General features: G+C 35.0%; 1 protein-coding gene and 1 pseudogene across 2 annotated transcripts in view; one reads left to right on the plus strand and one right to left on the minus strand.

Moving 5' to 3' along the window:
- The window catches only part of FucT6 (alpha-(1,6)-fucosyltransferase 8), a 288,678-nt gene that overhangs the window by 21,932 nt on the left and 248,766 nt on the right, over window positions 1-17,980 (minus strand). The gene's annotated exons all lie outside the window — the stretch shown is intronic.
- On the plus strand, window positions 12,350-16,179 carry LOC149373612 (motile sperm domain-containing protein 2-like; annotated as a pseudogene).

The raw sequence follows: 17,980 nt of genomic DNA on the forward strand, positions 1-17,980 counted from the left end.
CTATTCTAATAGCAGAGTTTTGAATTTTTTGAATCAAGTATTGTTCTTTTGAATTCTTAGGAAAATATACGAAAATTCCATAGTCGATAATGGACCTAATATAACTTTCGTACAAAATAGTTAGTGTTTCTGGGTCTGACCCCCACCATGTTCCACACAGAAATTTTAATAAATTCAATGACTTTTTACATTTTTTGACTAAAATATTAACATAAGGGGTGAATGAAAGCTGATGATCGAAGGTCAGACCCAGAAATTTTACAGTGGACTTCGTTTTGACAGAGACGTCTTGAACATGAATGTTAACAGAGCCAGGTAAAATACCTACTTTGTTGAAGTGTAAAAGCTCAGTTTTTTGGTTCCAAATCAAGACCGAGTAAGTTAAAGTTGTTTGAAATAACTTTGACAGAGTTTTCTAATATTTTTTTTGCTCTTTTTACACATTTAAATTTGATGTATAAGGCTATGTCGTCCGCAAATTGAGACACAAAAATACTTTTAGGCAAGTTGACAGTAATACCTGAAACATATATAATGTACAATAAAGGGCTAAGAACACCCCCTTGGGGTACGCCCTTATAGGTCACCCTGTGGTCACCTCGAAGGCAGTCAGCGTGAATAAATCTCTCGTGAGTTAAAAAGTGAACTAAGTAGATTAGATTTTGAGAGCATCCAACGCTAGCTAATTTATCCAACAACATATCGATATCGACATTGTCAAAAGCTCCCTTGACGTCAAGAAAAGCGGTTAAAACTTGCTTCCTTTCCATAAAAGCCTCGTCAACTTTGATGGTTAAACTAATTAAATTATCCGAGCACGAGTGCCCTAATCTGAAACCATCCTGACTGCCCGGAAGTATACCCTGAGTTTCAACCCAGTACTGGAGCCTATATATTTCATCATAGTCTTGAAGAGCTTACAAAGACAAGAAGTCAGGGATATCGGCCTGAGGCTCTTGCCATCAGATTTAGTAATAAACATGTACATAGGAGTGCTGCCAGTCATTGGGATAAGATCGATTAGAATACAATTCATTGAAAATATCCAAAAGTAAAAGATGAAATTTGATTGGAAGTTTTTTAATAATGAAATAGTCGATACCGTCCAGTCCCGGAGAACATTTAGTATTTTTGTTATGAAGGGTGGCATTAAATTCCGAATATTCCAAAGGACGGTCAAAAAAGAAGTTGGGATTAGCTACTGAGAAAATTGCTGGATTAGTCTGGGTGGACGGACTACAGATTTTATTCAAAGCTAGTGTACATTCTTGCTCTTTATTATAATTGTTATTTGTTGCATTTGTATCGTAGGAATTAACCCATGAATTTTTCAAGACCTAAAAAATTGTATTTACAGATGAATTTGAAAAATTCAAATAAATGAAGATCGAAATAATAATCAGTGTAAAAATTAAGTTTTTTTTAGTAAAACGACTTTTTCAAAAAACAGAAAAAATGTACGATGTAACGTTACAGAAAAGAAACAATTATCATCAAAAATGGAGAGCAGCTAACAAACGTATCAAAAGACTCTAGGAAGAAATACAAGGTAGTACAACTACTAAAAATTGTTTATCTTCGACGTTAAATGACGATCAAATTAAAATGATTCACAAGCAGTACAAAAAAATACCTAAATGGTGTAAGGGGATTCTTGGAAATACGTATAAATTAAAATTCATTGTTAGTCACTCAGGTTACGAAGAATTACTTCGACAAAAGCTTTCCTACCCTAGTATAAGAACAAGAAAACATGAAAATTTAAAATTTTTTCCTGGTACTTTAATTAACTAGGTCATAGAATTTTTAAAAATCAAAATAAGTGCATTTCAAAAAGATACGTAAGGGACTGTTTTCTTACATTACATGAAATGCCAATAACATCAGGCCCATTTTATGATACTTCTACTCATGGATTTACTGACAACGTCACTTTACTTGGCCATGATAGCATACAAGTAGTAAATCATGCTTTAGTAATTATGTTAGCTTGGCTTAAGGCTCGGTGGAAACAAGTATTTAGGTCTAATTTAATAAGTGACTCTATAAATGATTTTTCTCTTAAAACTATTGTACGTTAGGGTCTTTGCAGAGCCACATTAGATGGCTCATAATCTCATTTTCCACGCACGCTGTATCAAAAAGTTGTACACACCACACGTGCAAGAGGTTATGTGACTGATACACGCGTGCGTCAATCGCCTTCCCCGCGCACTAGTATCGTAATGTACTATTAGAAGTCTTATCATATGTTCACTCATATTAAGCAAAATAAAGGCAAAAATTAAGTTTTTGTTAAGTCGGAAACTTTCGAGTTTATTGTACTAATAGTAAGGATATTTAGACTTTACTACCCAACTCTTCAATCCAAAAATTTGAATCTTATAAGCTTTTTTATACCAAAGTTTTCCAAAATTAACTTTTCGCTATCCGAGTGCCACAACTTAAAAGAAAAATTATGAAACTTTTCACGTGCTTAAAGTTAAAAGTTATAAAAAAAACATGTAAATTTAGAACGTAAATAAAAAGTTTTTGCTAGTAAAAGCGTAGCTATGCATGAAATATAATAATTGTTTTATTTTTTAATAATCTATACTGATTTGTTTGAAACAATTGAGTATTACAGTGTATTTAAAAATTATATACATCGTTCTCATAGTACTTACTGCTTAATTAAAGCTTTTTTATAGTACTAACAGCTCGACTAAACGAAACTTTTTGTATTTGAACTTATACATACTCGAGAAAAATAAAGCTCCGGTTCACCGACAAAGATTACATTTGTTCTTTGGTATACTTATTTTTTACTTATTTTCTGCTACATGTTTTGCGATTAGTTTGAATTTTATTTATTATTACTTGCACAGTTTCCTTTTGTAATTCTTAATGCGAATAGATGTAAATACTATGTTATTTTTTTTACACTAAATTGTTGGGGAAAAAAAAGGTTAATTTACTCACTTTATTTAAATTTTAATCATTCGTCGTATTTTTTTTTTTCATTCAAAGAATTTTTCACAAATTTAAAATAAATAATTCAAAACCAGAATTTTTTCGAATTAAACTGCGAGCTATAGATCCACCATGAAGAACTTTGAAAATTGTACGTTGAACAGCTATTGATGATTTAAACAGCTGTAATGGAGGTTTTAACCTCGTTTTTAACACTATAATTATGATATATGATAAGAAGACTTTTTCAAGCATTACAACTTAATAAATTTATTATTTTATAAATCTTTTTTGCACTAATGATTTATTTTATTTTATACACATACAGTTAATTTAAAAAAAAATAAAAGAAGTGTTCACTACTTATACATTTACTTGTCTTGTTTCAAATGTTATTTTCTCTAGTGATATTTTTGGTAGTTATAGCCATTACATCATTTATCATCATGATTGATTATACTTGTTATTTAAAGATTCGAATAGCTGATATCTATTTAACTTCATTTTTCTACCTATTTAAAACTCGCGCCTGTGCCCATGAGCCAAAAATGGTGGACAATGTCTCCTCACTCCTTCGAAGCTCACTAGCAGCGCTGGGTAAAAAGGATTCCCGCAGTAAAAGTTACGGTCTGTAACACGGGATGCTTACTGGTCGCTTACTTAATTAACAATGGAAAAAAAAAAAAAAAAAAAAGCAAGCACCAATCCCCGCACAACCTGGGGCACTTACTGGTCGCTTACTGAATTTACAATAAATAAATAAATAAGGCAAGCGCCAATATCCGCACAACCTGGGGTGCTTACTGGTCGCTTACTTAATTAACAATGGAAAAAAAAAAAAAAAAAAAAGCAAGCACCAATCCCCGCACAACCTGGGGCACTTACTGGTCGCTTACTGAATTTACAATAAATAAATAAATAAGGCAAGCGCCAATATCCGCACAACCTGGGGTGCTTACTGGTCGCTTACTTAACTAACAATAAATTAAATAATAAGGCAAGCGCCAATCCCCGCACAACCTGGGGCACTTACTGGTCGCTTACTGAATTTACAATAAATAAAAAAATAAGGCAAGCACCAATCCCCGCACAACCTGGGGCACTTACTGGTCGCTTACTGAATTTACAATAAATAAATAAATAAGGCAAGCGCCAATATCCGCACAACCTGGGGTGCTTACTGGTCGCTTACTTAACTAACAATAAATTAAATAATAAGGCAAGCGCCAATCCCCGCACAACCTGGGACGCTTTCTAGTCACTTTAATTATTAGTAATAAATAAAAAAATAAGGCAAGCGCCAATCCCCACACAACCCGGGGCGCTTACTGGTCACTTACTTACTTAACAATAAATAAAAAAATAAGGCAAGCGCCTATCCCCGCACAACCCGGGGCGCTTACTGGTCACTTACTCACTTAACAATAAATAAAAAGATAAGGCAAGTGCCAATCCCCGCACAACCCGGGACGGGAGAGACCATAGGTAGCTAAAATTTTTCGGGCCCTGCTGAATCTACTCGAGAAAAATTTAAACGACAGCTTTCCTGTAATATTTTTGAAAAATAGAAGCGTTACAGGTTCTTATAAGATTTTATCACAACAGAGGTAACGGCGCTGTCAATCATAACTCGAAGTTATTCTTACATTTATATTGTTTACTCACGATTAACATTCGTACAAGTCACTATCCAAGTTGATTACCCAACATTAAACGAAGATACAAAGCGTTACGGGCTCTTAAAAAATAAAAGAGCGTTACGGGCTTTTAGAAAATAAGTTGATAAATCGTGATTGTGATGCACTAAATAGAAATTCTAATTTGCCTCTGCATTTATCGTACGTACAAAGCAGCTTTGTTTTAATCTACTACATTCTGAGTTAAAATCAAACGCTTATAAAAGGTCTACGATATTCTGTGGCATTAAGGACTTCTAAAAAAGGAGCATTACTGGCTCTTCAAAGTCCATCAAAAAATGAAGATTGTAACATCCAAAATGCAAATTATACTTTGCCATTGCACTAATATTCTTTATAAAACATCTACATTTCAACCCAAGTTGATTGTTTAACTCCTTGCCAAGTTACTTGACATTCTTAAGTGTTACGGCCTCTTAATTTTCAAGAGAAAATGATAACTATCAGAAATTGTTTTTTCACATAAATGGGTAACTCAGTTTATGAAAAATTGAGTAGAGATTGAATCACAGTTTTAAAAATTTTTTTTACAAAAAAAATTAAATTGGTTTTTATCAACGGCATAGACCAGTATAGCATCAATTTTACTTCCGAATGAAATAATTAGTCATATAACATTTTGTTTACCATTAGACTTCAACAATATAAAAAGTTTGTTCTAAGTATTTGAATTTGAAAAATAAAAAATTGATAAAAGTAAATTTAATTTAATTGGATAAGGCTTCTGAAATTTAAAAAAAATCTTCGAAATAGTTGAAATGATATTGCATGATGTATGTGATACAAATATTTATTTGGGTAATAAATTAATTGTTTTAGGAGGCAATTTCAGACAAATTTTTCTAGTTTTAAAAAATAGTAATAGAAGCATGATTATACAAAAAAAGATTAAATTATTATATCTTTGGTCGTTGTTTCGTATTCTATAACTTAATATCAATATTCGTTATCTTGACTAAACATTTTCAAAATTATTATTAGACATTGAAGAAGAAAAAATTTGGAATGGGGTGGGATTACTATTACTGATTTTATTTTTGGCTGTGTGGGTGGTATGATGGGTTGTTTGAGTTTAACGGGAGTGCAGTCAAAGAGTCGGGAGCAGGGTATTTTGTTTTGTTTGGTGGGGGACCGAAGAGTGTGTTGAGAGTGTCTCGTAGTTTTTTTTTCATCATTTGGGGTTATGGTTGCTAGGGTAGGTTTTGGTGTAAATTTTTCTTTGATGTGTGTTGATGTGGGAGTTTTATGCATACAAAAAAGAGGAGTCGTGAGGAGTGGTGGGGTTTGGGTTAGGAGTGGGGAGAGAGATTGAGAGGGTGCTGCGATTGAAGCCTGGGTACCTGTTGGGTGCGGGAGCCCCATGACCCATTGCTCCACTCGTATTTGCTGAACCTTCATCATTTCTCGATATTTCTCTTTTTCTTTTTCCATCCGCGCCATCGAAATCTTTCCTTGTTGGTCACGTGGCCCATGATATAGTGCTTGGAGTTGTTTTTCCCTCTCTTTTAGTTTTTCCATCTTTTTTCTGATCCTTCTTTCTGCATTTTTCCCCATCTATTAAGGGTTTCTTAATTATGTATTTATACCTTTAAGGTCAATATTTGTCTCAAACTACTGACGACACTGACAACACATTTTCCCTCACCTCCTGCTGTTTTTATTATATTGTGAGGCACTCGAGGTCCTCAATCGCGATGTCATTTTCGATGTCGATATAATCATCGTGTGTTTCGGTATTCGTTTCTCGCGGAGGAGGTTTAGTAAGTGATTGTGATGAGTTAATCGGGCCTTGAAATGGACCAGGTTCCATTTGTGATTGGTTTAACTCCCGTAATAACGTCTCTAGGCGTTGTTTAGTCCGCTTTATTTTGCGGTTGAGCCGTTGTTGTTGCCTCTTTGTCCTCATTCTGTATAAAATAAGGGCGCAATTCAATACCATGAAACATTTCCCTGATTTTATTTTAGTCGTTCATTGAAATAAAAGTGAAGTTATTTATAATTTTTTTGATGGTATAAGGGCTAAAAATTTAGCAGTGATCCCGCTTTTCGAAAACGATACTGAGTTTGTTTTTATTAGGACTAGATTTCCTAACTTATAGTCTGTGTGTGTCTATAGTGCGTTATGTTTATCTGTCCTCTTCCTTCCTCTTCTTTCAATCCGATTAGCTGCTAAGTTAACTTTATCAATGTAGAGTATTGGTGTTTTATCAGGGGCCTCGATATGCTTATGCCAAAATCGTATGGGCAAGGTGTCTAATTGTCATTCTATAGGGGTATATTCTGTTCTGTCATGGTGGCTTTCATTTATACATTTTTGGATAAAATCTACCCAGTTTCCCCAATTTTCATGTTTATCTTTGACTAATACTCGAAAGAATCGTCCCAGCTCCCTATTCACCCTTTCAATGGTATTACTTTGTGGGTATGGTATAGAGAAAAAACAAATTTTAATCCCGGCTTCTTCAAGTGTTTTTCGCCACTTATTAGCGGTGAACTGAGTTCCATGATCTGATTGTATACAATTAGGTTTACCATATGTTGGGAAGTAGTAATTGAATAATTTTTTAATTGTTGTTGTCGTGTCAGCTTGCCTAATCGGATACAATACCACAAACTTCATAAAAAAATCGATTACGGCCAAAATGTGGCGCACCCCTCCCCGTGAAATGGGCAATGGTCCATAGAAATCAATCGAAATTAAGTATCGGGGTCCATCAGGTATGATTGGTCGTGTTTCAAAGTGTGATCCCGTAGTATACACTTTTGTTCTTTGAGACGTATCGCAAGTACAAAGCGTGCGTCCTGCAAATTTTTTAAATTTTGGATATGCAAAATCGTCTTTGAGCATTGCGACACATTTATTGGCCCCAATGTGTGCATAGAACTCGTGCACTTCGATAATAATTTCTTTGGCGAGGCACGTTGGTAGGAGAATTTTCTTTCTATGATTACATAATTGATAAAGGGTTTGTCCTTCCAGTTTATACCGGGTATATTCATGTCCATTCTTTATCTTTTCTTTGATTGCGCGTATTCTTTTATCCGTTGATTGTAAGTTTGATATGTCCTTAAATTTTTTAAATATATTATTATCCGGTTTTCTAGCTAATATTGTAAATATATTAAATTCCTCAACCCTGTTTTGGTCCTTTTCATATGCGTATCGACTTAATGAATCCGCCGCAACGTTTTCGCTTCCCTTGATATACGTTATTTCAAAATTATAATCCTGAATTGAAAGCATCTATCGCGTTAATCGGGCACTTAAAAATTTACATGACATTGAATACGATAACGCACGATGGTCACATTTAATATAAACTTTGGTACCCAATATGAAGGAACGAAATTTGTGTAATGCCCAAACAATAACTAATAATTCAAGCTCTGTAGTAAAATAATTTTTCTCCGCCCCTTTCATCGTACGACTAGCCATGTATACTACCCTTTCGTTTTCATTCTGATCTTTTTGGCACAGGATAGCTCCAAGTGCAATATTGCTTTCATCAGTATATAATACAAAGGGTTTGTTTAAATCGGGGTGATTTAAGAATAAATCATCGTGGAACAATTCCTTTACCCGGTTAAAGGCCTGTAAATGTTTGTCTCCCCAGTTTCAAGTTTTAACCTTGCAGATCAATTCCAGTAATGGGTATGGGTATTCCAGTAATTTCTGGGTATGGGAAAGTTCTTAATTTTTTCTATTTTTTCCGGGTCAGGTTTAATACCATGTAGGGATAACATAAGTCCTACAAATTTAATTTTTTCTCGACAAAATTCAACTTTTTTAAAATTCATAGTTATATTTTCGTTTGAAATTCTTTCAAAAAAGATCCTGAGGAGATTCAAGGTTATTTTTTTGTTCGGGCTTGAATTCACAATTTTTTAATATATTGGTCTTTGTAATGCCCCCTCCGATCGTTGTATCACATAAAGTATAGGTTTAATAATCTTTAGGGGTCTGGGATACAACGTCTATTCGTTTTCCTGATTAGGGATCTCTTCAATTGTATTTATTTGGGCTTCCTGCGTCCCTCGATTGTATGAGCTACTTTGTGGTCTTTCTACGTATGGTCGATTGAAACTATTATTGTCGTCGTTGGTTTGTTGGCCTGAGTTCGTATTTCGGTTTATGGTGGTGTTACTTGTATTGTTACCGCGGTCACGCCAATTGCTATTTGGTGGGTTTGGTGTTGAGGCTCGGAAGTTGCTATAATTCCGCGTAGGGCTTGAGTTTATTTGTCTCCCGGAATCTATGTATGAATTTTTTCGAATCGTAATTGAGCTATTTAACGTGCCTACTGCATCCATAGAATCTAAGAGTTTTATGAGATCATCAATTTTGTTAATTCCGAAGAATTATAGACTGTTGTATGACTTCGTCAAAATGATTTGCAAATTTCTGAACGGCCTCCGTTTCAGTGGGTGGTGCTGATAACATTTTTACGTAACTATAAAAATTTAACATGTGTTCACTACGGCTCATATTATTTGTTGCTTCGTATGCATTCCATTCGAGCTCTCGACGAACTTAAGCTTGTACCGTTGCGTTCCAATATTTATTTAAAAATAAAGTTTCAAACTATTCATTGAATTTATTCTTTCTTTGGTGTGCTCAAACCAATCAGGTGTCGGGCCTTTTAATGCTTGAGATAATACTAATTTAATTGTGTCGGTTTCTATGGAAGTTATTTCAATGTAAGTTTTTAAAGCTTTGAGGAATTTGATTGGTCGATCACTTGCAGCTGCGCTAAAAGTGGGGAAATCTACTTTCAATTGGGAAACTCCTCTGCCTTGTACGATATTTAATTTTCGGGTTATGAGCGAGTCCACGTCTTTTTTGTGTTGAGCGATAGCTTCGTATATACGATCATCTTCCTGTTCTAATTTTACTACGGCTTGTGTTTGTGCCATGACTGTTTGATTGAGTTTTTAAAATGTTTGTGTTGTTTTCCCTATGTTTAATGCAAGTTGATCAAATTGTTTATTTAAGTTATCGAGTATTTCAGATTGTCTAATGAGTTCTGCCTGACGTTGTGCGTTTTTAGTACGTATTTGATTTTGTGTTTGTGTGAGTCGTTCTATATGGGTATCCAGTGCATCGTACGTATGTGTACGTAGCATCGACTGTTCTTTCAGTGTGTTTGTTTGTGTAATGACTTTATTTACTTTGTCGATGATTTGTTCCGAATTATTCTCGGGGTTGAGAGGTAGAATTTCAGCCATTAGCTGCTTTTGGACCCCTGTGACCTCGAAAATATTTCCATCATTTTCAGCCACTGTATTTGACTGAGGTGACTCCTCTAATAGGAAAATTCCACTTAAATGATATTCATTTTCCCCGTAAATCTGAGCTGTTACTTGTTGTGTTTCTTCATTATTGCCCCCTCGTCGTGTTTTAACCATTTTTAAGAGGAACGAATTATTTGTTGTAAAAATTATTATTCACCTTGGATTTTGGCATCTACAACATATTGCGGGGTAAACTTATATAAATTTTTTGCACCCACTTAAACACTCCCTCTTACGATTGCGAGTCCCACCAGGGGTACCATTTACAACTTCCCTTTCTTTGAGTATAGCCCCGATTAATTGGTGGTGGTAACAATCGGCTAAGAATATTATCTGTACCGAGGAAACTCTAAGATTAGGAACCAACACACAAACAATGTTAGTGTTTATACGTCGGAGGGCGGGTTCGTTGCCCTGTGTAAAAGAGCGAAGTTGCTCAGTATGCCGATTGTATAAGATTTTTAAAAATAATTATTATCAAGTTTCAAAATTTATCTGTTGAATAATCAATTAATTCCTGCACAATATACAGCAATTGTTTTTTGATTATTACTTTATTAAATTCTCATCGTTCCCTGATTATTACCTTAAGTTAATTAATTCAATAACTTTTTCCTAACTTATTCAATATCTTTCTAAATCTCATATCTTTTTTAATTTATTCCTGCCCTTTTTTAGATACAGACGATATTCTCAGTTCATAAAAACAATTTTATAAATATCTTAACAGCTATTATTCTATTTTTTATCTTAAACTGTAAAAAAAGGAACTCGCAATCATACGTGAAGGGGAAGGTTTACTTAAATAAGTACAATCAATTTATATTTAACTATCTTATATTTATTCAATCTTATAATTCTAAGGAAATCGTATCTTCAATTTCTACATGTATTAATTATATTTGAGTAATCGCGATTATTTACGTTAATAATGAAAAAAGGAGATATATAATATACTCGATAATTTAAAATTTACTTAAAATTTATCCGCCTTTGTTTAATAGAAAATTTTACACAAACGACAATTTGAATTTTTCCTCCTTAATATCTCCGCTTAGACACGTTAAGTTAGACTAGCACGAATTTTTAGTACAATCACGTAAGGTTAATGATAGGTAACTACCTATCCTACCAAGTCACGTAGGGTTAGGTGGTTCTCAGGGCCCTTGGGTATCTTGAGCACTGCTCAAGTCATCGACCCAGGAACTTCGCCTAAGAACGTGGTCGCTAACCCTAGTGCCCTGACTACTTGGGGATGCGTCGTCTCCACGCTTAAAGCGGTCGAGCACCGAAAGTCCAAGTAGGAACCGGTTAGTGGAAGTGTTACCTGTAGGGGGTATACTAGCTTACTTTTCAGCTCTCGGCCTTCGTACTTGGTCTCTTTCGCTCCCCTTGTGCTCGTCGCGATAATGTACCGGTGCATGAGAAAGTTCCAGGTCTGGGTGAGCGGCGGATTTTCCGCGTCCCAGGCTCGCTGGAGAAGGACTGCCTTTACATTGCGCGCTGATGCCTTTTATGCTAATGTTGTTTCCTTTTGAGTAGCAGGTTTTCCCTTCTTTGGGTGAACGCGCTCTAGCATTTTCTTAACGTACTAGACGCACATTCCCCGCGCGCGGCGTTCAAATTTGAATTTTCGTGTTTCAAATAGAAATGAAATATATGTAAAAAAAAAAAAAATGTGTACTCTTGAATTTTCTATTTCAAGGATAAATATAATGTATAGAAGAACCTAAATATAAATATGAGGCGTATATTGTAAATAGAAGTGCCCCCTTACAGTAACAAATAAATGAAAAACAACTGATGTTTGTTCCGATATTTTTGGCAAAGATACTAACTTTTGAATAAACAACGTTATACTTACTTCTCAAAAGGAATATACTTACTTTTTGAGTAATAAAATTTTATATCATCTAAAAAAAAAAATTAAAACATGCTAAATCATAGATCATGCTACCTACAAGGGTGTTGATGAATCTGACAGAGATATTTATACAAATTTTCCAATTAAAATGCTCAACAGTATTCATAAAGGCTTACCTCAGTATCAGTGGTTAAAGTAAAATTTAAGTATAGCTGATGACTTATGTAATAGAACATTACCAATTACAAAATTACTTCAATACAATATTCAAGCAATAATTATAACTAAAAAAAAATTGCAAATAGAGTTTTTATACTAAAAATAACTTTGAATACAGAAATTTCGTTGTACGTTGGGTATGATCTAGGTTGAAGACAGAAGGGTAAACTTTATTGAAATATTTAACATTTTTAAATGAAGAGGGAAAGGAGATTTTACCTTTTATGGTAAATAGGGCTACTAACGAGGTCTACAGCTTAAATATTCTTTAACCTTATTCGTTTATTTTTGATTAAGTATAAAATAGTACATTACATGACAAGGGATGAAACTTAATGATCCGCTCTCGGCGGTGAAGTTGCTCCCCGCGGCGAAGCCGAGGGGGCAAACCACCGGAGCGGATTACCGAGTGACGTCCCGTGTGATGTATACTATTTTTCTTACTACCTCACCCGAAAATTCGTTGTTCACTAGTCGTCATACAACAATTAGCTTTAGCGGTGAGTATGGTGACAGATTATACATGGGGCAAAAGTGAAGTATGGAAAGGATAAAGATGGAAAAAAGTGTTTGTCATAAAATCCAAATTACAACCAAAGGATCAAAAAATTTTGCAGAGCTACCAAGGTGTATTGTTTACTGGTTTGAAAGATTAGAAAGGTGAAATATTGTGAGAGTTTGCAAATAATTACCACCAATATAAGTACAAAATACTTACAACCAATGAAATATTTTTTTTCAGAGAAGGGAATGGAAACCAAATATCGTTATTCTTTGATATGATCGACGTGGGCCTATCAAACATGGATATTAAACTGACAAAACGATTAGATTGTTCAAAAATTACCACCCTATTTTTTTGAATTACATTATTATTCTAGAGATGCCATGGATACCAAATGCCACATTCAGCATAATCGAATCTGGATTACCAGCTAAATCTCTTCCAAAAATAAAGTTTGTCAAAAAATCTTCTTTAAAAGAGTCTGTCGATCCAAGTGTGGCATTAAAATCTTGAGGAGGCAATAATAAATATGATTTTGAATTTGTTCCTGCATTTAATGGTCTTGTTAATGAAAAAACAGATTACAAAAAGGTATTAATTTTATGCAATTAGTTTTATAGAATTGTGTTTTATTTTATGAACAAAGTTTTCAGTAATTTTTGGAGTTATTTTTCAGTTTCAATTTTTAACTTTGCAGTTGCACTTTGCGAAAAATTCGCCGTTAACTGAGCAAGTTGACAGTACTTTTGATGATAAAATACTAGACCAAGGATGTAAGACATCACTATAGTTTTTAGAATCATAGGTACAAGTTTACTGATTCTGTTCCTTTTTCTATACATTTCCAATGTTATCGGTCGAACTAGAAGTATTAACTTTTACAAAGTCTGTAAATGATGTGCTTTCCGAGACAATAACGTAAAAAAATAACGCATCGGAGAGTAATGTAACTTACAAAGTCACTATTTTTGTAAATATGACAACCAACCGCAAAGTAACTTACAATAAACTTAGTTTTTATTAACACTAAAATTTAGTTAAAAACAATTTTACCCGGGAAATTCAAAGTTCGGCCGAATACGGGAGTTTTGTCACCCAGTCAGTCAGTTTCGGTGACAATCACATTGCAATTGGGATACGATTATCGAAGTTTCGTTCCACATGACAGTTTCCTTATCATGTGTCTTCCAATCGAAAATAAAGAAATCACCAATACTGATCTAAATGACTTTTGGAAGGTATTTCAAGTATACTTAGTTTAAAATTTTCGTTGAAATAGAGTATTAACAAAAAGTTTACCATATTTCAAAGTAATAGAACATCTTCAGAACAGCATAAATTAATTTGTAGGCTTGGCAAGGATATTTTAGATGGCCTGAAATCAAGTTTGGTTAACAATGGGGCTGGAGATAAAAATTTTATGAGAAAGTTGTTTCAAGATTTGTTTAAAAAAAATGTTTGTTGTATCACCAAGTGAAATAACTTATGCTGAACTAACTAATATACTTTACAATTTAACAGATTTCTCAGCTGCAAGACGAGCAAGCCAAACCACAAAGCAGTATCACCTCGTTCAAAATGTTTATTCGTATTATTCGGGAATCTACTAATGTAGTGTACTTAAATTATAATAAAAAACAATGTAAAAAAAGTACCTTCTTTTAAAAAATTCACGGGTACTTTTTTTGTGATCAGTCGGTCGGTCGGCCGGTCCGATTTCTCTAGCATGTAGTCACATCTGTACACATTATATGGTTAATATAGGTATACTTTCTTAAAAAACGGGACATCGAACCGACCAACCACGAAAAAAAAGTACCCAAGGTCACAAGAGACGTACGGTAAACATTTATTTATCTTGCTGACCTCTGATTGTTCGGAAACGGGATCATATAGTTATGGGGATTGTCCTCTCAACTTTTCAAAGCTGCATGAGGTCTGTTCATCAAGCACTGGTTTATTTGGCTGTGCGCGACCGGCTTTTTGTATGCGAACATACTTCATGTGTGTGTATATATATATATATATATATATATATATATATATATATATATATATGTATGTATTAAGTGAAATAAGAAGACCAACTTGCCGGCGGAACATCCGTATTTTCTGGATATTCATGAGTGAAGCAAGAATGAAGCAGAGAAAGAAGTTTTGTTTAATATCACAACTAGGTATTCAGTTTCTTGCGATCTTCTGTAAGTTCAATGAGAGTTGTCTTGTTATCAACGTAAGTACTGACCGCTTTAGTGTCGAAACGTTTTTGTTGCATGAATTCGTCTCAAAACAAAAAACAAAATTAGAATTTTAGAAAAGATGTGCGTGATGTACTTGTCAGTTCACAATACTTCCATTAGTTTTTTTCATACCGCGTTATAAGCATAATTAATTTATATGACTGGTAAAGGGTACATGAAATTTGCAATAGGAATACTTCTAAATAAGCCTTTAGTACAATAATAAACACGAGACCGGTGTCTAGTATCTTCACATGTAACAAATTAAACACTTACATGGCGATTATGATACGTGTATGTGGCTTCAAAAATTTTTTCTTTCATGCAGTGATTCAGTGTTTTTAACGTTTAATTATATAGTAAAATAAAAGTGCAGTCTGTAGTCGTTTCGAGCAAAATTTTACGTACAGCCCCCTTCAGAGCACAGAGTCTCCACAAATTCGAAGTAATTTTCACGTGAAGAAGGAAAGTTCACACATCACAACAATTGGGGAATCCAAACAAAATTTTAATTGTGTACAATACTGACTGCAAGAATAATCTTATGATGTTTTAGTACCGTTACCTTATATTTATCTAAAAATGAAGAAACAACTTCATTTTTTTATACTTAATATTTTTTTTTACTGTGCAACAGCTTCCAAATTAATTTCAACAGTACCTTTTATGCATTGAAGTTTCTGACAACCACTGAAGAGTGCTTACACAAACAAAATTGTTTTAATTACTCATTTAATTTGGATCACACTACATGTTAATTTGAAAATATACAGGTTTTTCAACATAATTTCTAAAGACTATCATAATCAGACTTCTGTCGAAGAAGTCTCTATCATTTATTTTTACCCTCTCTATTCAATTTGAACTGTCATTCAGCAAATTACAAAATTTAACTTTAAAAAATAATGTATTCAATACTCATGTAACGTAGAAGACCCAATACTCGACCAGGCACCAATAGTCGATCAGTCCTATGCCTATGCATTGAAAACCTAACCTAACTTACATATATAGTCATACAAAATACTTGGTTGATCGACTACTGGTGCCTGGTCGAGTTTTACCTTAGTCAAGTTCTTGCAAAAATAAAAACTAAATTGTTTCATCGGGGTACAGAGAAAATGGCTGACTACCATGTTGTGTCCCTGACGATCACATATTGCATTTTTAATATTTGTATGTGGCTTACAGTAATATTTACACTTAAGCAATTTTTCATCATAATAATATTATAGTAGTTGTACAAAGATCACTGACCCACCATTTACTATTCAATAAAACTTAATACACCTTGTAACGCTGTACCCGGTTAGCTTGGCGCCCTCACACCTCTACCCCGAGCCCAACGCTACAAGTACAACTGTGCAGCTCCGGCCTCTTTGGTACGACCACCGTACCCCGGTGTCGTAACCCAAAGTACCCCGCACAGCTGTAGATTCCTCTTTCTTTTTTTTCGATTTCACAAGGAGCCGCTATTTTGCTCCCTAAAAGCCACTATCCGCGAACCCCAGCCACTACCTGCTTTGATCGAGGAGGGCACGAAGTGCACCTCGCGACTCAAATCACCAGATCGCATAGCCACTAACTTAAACAGACGGTACTCACGGATGATGCCTTTGACCCCTAGCTTCCTTGCGGTCTCCTGTACCTGATGTCGGCGTCGGCCCCGGTCCTTCACCACCCTGAAGCCACCGAACGCACCAGCCAGCCAAGACCCAAGGACAGATTTCCCGGTCAACAGGACACGCGGGAGAGCTAGCCAACAACCCAAACTCGAAATTTGCGATGATCTCACGTCAGCCAAGGAAACTTCCCGTAACAAAGCGATGTAGCAAAACTAAATCGAAAACTGCCTCACCCCGCTTCCTTTCTCTAGCTCAAAACCTCGGAAAGAATCCCTACCAGCCCTTTGATCGATCGCCTACCGTCGATCAACGATTTTGGATTAGCTAATTAATCAACAGCGCCCTCTTTGATTAAATTAAACATTCCTTATTCCTTACCAGCATAATATTTTGACCGGCAAATCGTGCCGGCGCCTCTAACGGTCTGGTCCGTATGTTTCAGACCGTTCCACTCCTTTAAAAGTGGAGGCGCCGTCACGAACCATTTACCCGCCACCAACCAATAAGCCACACCTCTCATGTCTAAGTCACGTCAGCGCCGCTCACCAAGCGCGCGCGCACGACCCATGGCCTGAGAGGCAATATCCGATCACGCCGAGCACACACACCGGCACGCACATATGCAACTTAGGGATTTACCACAGCCAGGCCGCTGTGTGCGCGTGCTCGACGCTGCGACTTCGTCGCAACCTAATAGTACTATACTCATTGTAACTAGAACTGTAGTTGTACTCATATAGAAGTAGCAAAGGATATGGTTGTATGTATACAGAAGTTATTAAAATAGTATATTTACTTATATGTTCGAGCTGCCACAGTACTGTGGCCACCTTGAATCTTCAAAAATTATAATAACTTTCAAGTTCTAGTCCAGGTTAATTTTACCGTTGCTTTTCTTTAGGTAAAACCTTCCAGTTTTAAGACAACATATTTTTCCATGATTTTGGGACACTTTGGAATATCACCGAATAATTTTTCAGTAAAAATTAGTAGGGCCCATACAACTCACATTCGATTTTAATTTTCAGTTAAAATTAGCATCTAGTGAAATGTAAAAATTTTTGAAAAATGTTTACGTAAAAAATTGTATGTTCTCGATGTACCAAAAGGCTCATCCCATTATCATTTGTAATGCTTATTATTGTATAAGAACACTTTTTTTTGTATATTTTAAACTTACTTCTAGAAACCTCCAACCTTTTTTAACTTTTTGGATGATTTATTTAATCAGGGTAGGGTGAGACAGGGTGGGACAATATGAGCCCTTTTTCGCAGCCTCATCTTTTAAACACCATTACTTGAACGATATTTTATTAATGATCCTGAAAAAAATTTGTAACTGACATCTAAATAATCTTTCACCTTCACTAAAACATATTTTAAAAAATTTCAGATCCTCTTAACTGCCAGGTTGGAAAAAGTGGGGTCATCGGAGCCGTTTTGCGTGGGTCATTCAGAGCGGTGTTATCACTGCTAAAAAAAGTCAGCTGATAAATCAGATGACTCCTGATGCTAAATCATCAGCTGACTTTTTGACTGTGCAAAAAAGCAAGTTTCACGCGCTGAAAAAAGTCCTATCAGTGCCA

The sequence above is a fragment of the Copidosoma floridanum genome, unplaced genomic scaffold, assembly GCF_036245765.1.
Source record: "Copidosoma floridanum isolate Cflo_tuat_1 unplaced genomic scaffold, Cflo_Japanese_pri ptg000030l, whole genome shotgun sequence".
Classification (NCBI taxonomy): Eukaryota; Metazoa; Arthropoda; class Insecta; order Hymenoptera; family Encyrtidae; genus Copidosoma; species Copidosoma floridanum.